Source organism: Carlito syrichta, unplaced genomic scaffold (assembly GCF_000164805.1).
Source record: "Carlito syrichta isolate Samal-C Ts95f unplaced genomic scaffold, Tarsius_syrichta-2.0.1 Scaffold154925, whole genome shotgun sequence".
Classification (NCBI taxonomy): Eukaryota; Metazoa; Chordata; class Mammalia; order Primates; family Tarsiidae; genus Carlito; species Carlito syrichta.
Window position 1 is genome coordinate 18,963 of NW_007099021.1, and position 4,965 is coordinate 23,927.

Sequence of the window (4,965 nt, forward strand, 5' to 3'; positions counted from 1 at the left end):
GGCGGCTTCAGCCTCGGATCCCCCGATCCGCCTCCACCGCCAGGTCTCGGGTCTCGCCGCGCCGCCCCACCCGGACACCCCCTCTTCCTCGTTGTCTTTTTTCCTTTCTCACTTAACGCTGCCGCCGCCTCCCCCCCTACGAATCTCCGTCGGCGGTTCACGTGGTAACCGAACAGACCGACAGAGGCAGCCAAAATGGCGGACGCGGAGGGCTTTCCCACCCGGGTCACACCTCCTAGCGCGCAGGCGCGGTGACCTCCTTTCCCCACCTCCTCTGTCCCGGGGCATGCCGGGAAACCTGGAGTCTGGCCCGCCTGCGGAGGCCGAAAGGGTCCGAGCAGGCCCCGCCCATCCTCTTAGTGCGTAGTGCCCTCCAAGCGCCCGGGCAGCCGCGGGGGACTAGGCAACTACCGTTCCGCCTACCTCCTCGTCAAAAACAGCCTAGCGTTCTGCTCCTTCCTGCTAGGTTGGCCTTGCATTCGGTGGGTGGCCTCTCCCGCCCTGTGTGATCATCGTTTGAGCCCGAAGTGCTAAAATGCAGGTGTAGCTGTTCGAGAAGCGCTGTAGATCATGGACGAAGTGCCTAATTAGGGAGAGGAGACGGAGGGGGAAGCGAACCAGGCGTGTCTGCAGTGGGGTTTGTGAACAGCTCTGGGGAAGAAAGGCCCTTAATCGAGTCTGAAAAGCGTGAACGAGGTTGACCGCTTAAATGGACCTGGCTGGCTGGGTTATCATTTGGTGCATACTGCTAAGATGAGCCTGGAAAGGTAGTGAGCCAGATCCGAAGTGACATCTCTGCACTGCCCAGGAGCTCCTGAAGGTTAAAGTGTGTGTCTCTATTTCACTGTGGAGGCCATACAATGCAGAGGTGACAGATCGACTGTATAAGTCGCCTAGGGGGAGTAGAGCCTGGGAGACGGACTCCCCTGGAGCTAGCTTATCACTAGTGTTTAATATTGTGACTCGCTGAACCCCTCACCAGAAATTCTCAAGTCTTAGAAGCCGAAAAATATCTGGCAAGAATACTAGACAGAACCGCTCCAAGGTCGGACTAGATACGGAATAGGACCCCTTCCAAAAATGTAAGTCATTTCGTTTACAGCCGACCGCAAACCTTGTTCAAAGTGGCATTCCATTGATGATCTTAAATCATATGACCTATTTTTTACTCCTGGTTTCTGAGATCTCTGAATTCGATCTGTAGCATGCTTTGCATCTTGGATCATTAAACAACATGATGGCTGCAGTGATTTGCTCATTTAAATTTGTTTACAAAGATATTTTACAGTTTTCACATTGGTTTTCTTAGCCCTCTCTGGAAGGCGTGAGTTTAGGAAGACGTTTCCTGGTATAAAAATCAGACTAAAACGTGGGTGTTCTAGCCATTATTGATTGCCCTCTCCCTCCACCTGGGTCATAAATAAGGTTTTAGCAGTCACATCCTGGAATTTCCTTAAATTCTGTAATCTCACTTCAAAAGTTTAAGAAAAAAAAATTTTTTTTTTGAGATACAGTCTCAACCTGCCATCCACGCTGGAATGCAGCAGGGCCATCATAGCTCACTGCAGCCTTGAACTCTTGGACTCAAGCCATCCTCCTGCCTCAGCGTCCCGAGTAGCTGGGACTACAGGTACATGCCACCATATCCAGCTAATTTTTTTTTAAGACATTAGTGTCTTGCTATGTTGCCCAGGCTGGTCTCGAACTCCAGACCTCAAGCAATCCTCCTGCCTTGGCTTCCCAAAGCACTAGGATTATAGGCATAAGTGACCAAACCCAGCCTAATTAAGAAAATTATATTTACAGGAAACTATCCATCAGTTTGAAATGTGGCCATTCTGGGTTTTTTGAGTCATAGTCTCACTCTGTTGCCCAGACTGAAGTGTAAAGGCATGCTCACAGCCACTGCAGCCTTGACCTGCTGGACTCAGGTGATCCTTTTGCCTCAGCCTTCCAAGTAGCTGGAGCTACAGGCGTGTGCTACCATGCCCGAAAAATTTTTTAATTTATTGTGAAGACGAGGTCTTTCCAATTTGCCCAGGCTGGTCTTGAACCCATGGGCTCAGACAATCCTCTCACCTTGGCCACTCAAAGTGCTGCTGTGGCCATCCTTTTACCTTAACTTTGTAATATATATAAAACTAAGAACAAGCTTAGAATTCATTTTTTAAAAAGTTGTTGTCTGCCCCAAGAAGTCTGTTAACTATCTGAGCCTATTAAAATATAGACAATTTGGCCAGGCTCAGAAGCTCAGCCTATAATCCCAGCACTTTGGGAGGCTGAGGCGAGTAGATTACTTGAGCCCACGGGTTCCAGACCAGCTTAAGCAATTGGTGAGACCTCGTCTCTACAATAAATAAAAAAATTAGCCGGGTGTGGTAGCCTGTGCCTATAGTTCCGGCTACTTGGAAGACTGAGGCAGAAGGATCACTGGAGCCCAGCAGGTTGACACTGGGGTGGCCATGAGCGTGTCACTGCATTCCAGCCTGGGCAACAAAGTGAGACTCCAACTCAAAAAAAAAAAAAAATTTGCCCAACTGCAGGTGATCATTTTAGCTTAGCTAAACTAACTTGGGTTTCTACATTTCTATCTATATATCAAAAAATCCCTACAGCGATATTATTATTTACTATATTTTTATTTAATATTATTATTTGCTAGCCAGGCTTAGTAGCTCAGCCTGTAATCCCAGCACTTTGGGAGTCCAAGGTAAGTAGATTGCCTGAGCCTGGCAGGTTCAAGACCAGCCTGGGCAACTTGGTAAGACCTTGTCTCTACAATAAATTAAAAAAAAAAAAATTGGCTGGGCAACGTGGCACATCTCTGTAGTTCCAAATACTTGAAAGGTTGAGACAGAAGGATCACCTGAGCCCAGCAAGTCAAGGCTACGATGGCCATGAGCATGCCACTGCACTCCAGCCTGGGAGACAGAGTGAGACTCCAACTAAAAAAAAATAAAAAATTATTATTTGCTAAATTGTCTAAATTTCTCCTGTAAATAATATTCCCATCAGGGGAAGAAAATTTCTGGTCTTTGAAACAGTTTTTACCAGAGCTGAATACCAGCTTAGATGAGCCAGCCATATAGTTTAGCAAATGTTATATTCTTTTTGGGTGATAGATAAATGGTCATGTTTAAGGTTCAGTGAATACTATTTTGATTCAACATTTATTTGATTAATTTTCTAGTTAAGACAAATCATTCTTATTGCCGGTGGCCCAGAGGAACCCATCATGGCGATGCCCCCTAAACGATGTGCGGTGGAGGCCACAGGGGAGAAAGTGCTGAGCTACGAGGCCTTCATCAGTGATGTGCTACAGCGGGACTTGCGAAAGGTACTGGACCATCGAGACCAGGTATATGAGCAGCTGGCCAAATACCTTCAACTGAAAAATGTCATTGAGCGACTCCAGGAAGCTAAGCACTCGGAGTTATATATGCAGGTGGATTTGGGCTGTAACTTCTTCGTTGACACAGTGGTCCCAGATACTTCACGCATCTACGTGGCCCTGGGATATGGTTTTTTCCTGGAGTTGACATTAGCAGAAGCCCTCAAGTTCATTGATCGTAAGAGTTCTCTCCTCACAGAGCTCAGCAACAGCCTCACCAAGGAATCCATGAATATCAAAGCCCATATCCACATATTGCTAGAGGGGCTTAGAGAACTACAAGGCCTGCAGAATGACCCAGAGAAGCCTCAACATTGACTTCTTCACCCCCACACCCTCCAACATTAAAAAGCCTGAATGCCTTTGGAAAAAAAAAATTTCTAGTTAAATATGTACCCAAGACGGGCTCAGTGGCTCAGCCTGTAATCCCAGCACTTTGGGAGGCTGAGGTGAGTGGATTGCCTGAGCCCACGGGTTCAAGACCTGCCTGGGCAACTTGGCGAAACCTCGTCTCTACAATAAATCAAAAACTAGCTGGGCGTGGTAGGGCGTGCCTGTAGTTCCAGCTACTTGGAAGGCTGAGGCAGAAGCATCGTGGGAGCCCAGCAGGTCGAGGCTGCCGTGGCCGGGAGCGGCCATTGCACTCCAGTCTGGGTGACAGAGTGAGTCTCCAACTCAAAAAAAAAAAAAAAAGAAAAGAAAAAAGAAAATGTACCTACAGGCCAAGCACAGTGGCTCATGCCTGTAATCCCAGTACTTTGGTAGGCGGAGGCGAGAGGATTTCCTGAACCCACAGGTTCGAGACCAGCCTGGGCAACTTGGCAAGCCCTCATCTCTACAATAAATAAATAACATAAATTAGCTGGGTGTGGTGGCGCACGCTGTAGTTCCAGCTACTTGGCACGCTGAAGAGGAAGGATCGCCCGAGCCCAGCGGGTCAAGGCCGTGGTAGCGGTGAGCATGCCACTGCACCCCAGCCTGAGGAAGAGTGAGACTCCAACTGAAAAAAAAAAAAAAAATGCACCTACAGATAACAGTCTGACCACACTCTCAGTAACTTGATAGTTTGAACTCAATAAAATATATACTCTGCTCACCACTATTTGACAAACAGAGGTCCTACTTTGAGGATTTGAGCTAGGCTGTAAATGACAGCTGTGCTTTCAGGCAATTAAGACAGCCAAGGCTAAATGCTGCGACGGCTGCTGATGACGATGACCGTTACACATTTGGATGTCACTGTGGTCAAAATGCCACCTCCAAAAAAATAATTCACCAAGCATAAATACATAATAAATTGCCTTGCAAAATGTAATTCTATAAAAGGGATACATATAGAGTGAAATTCTCCATCTTCATGTATGTAAGATATTCTCTATTGAGATTTTTACATTTTATTTATTAAATATTTAGATTTTATTTATTTATTTGAGTTAGAGACTCACTCTGTCTCCCAGGCTGGAGTGCAGTGGCACACTCATGGCCACCGCGGCCTTAACCTGCTGGGCTCAGGCAATCCTTCGGCCTCAGCCTTCCAAGTAGCCGGAACTACAGGCATGCACCACCACACCCAG

General features: G+C 47.1%; 1 pseudogene across 1 annotated transcript; it reads left to right on the top strand.

Moving 5' to 3' along the window:
* Window positions 1–767: 767 nt before the first annotated feature.
* On the top strand, window positions 768–3,757 carry LOC103252345 (annotated as a pseudogene). The gene is made up of 2 exons (XR_503783.2): window positions 768–1,082; window positions 3,191–3,757. The product of XR_503783.2 is annotated as a protein UXT pseudogene (transcript).
* The last annotated feature ends 1,208 nt before the right edge of the window (window positions 3,758–4,965 follow it).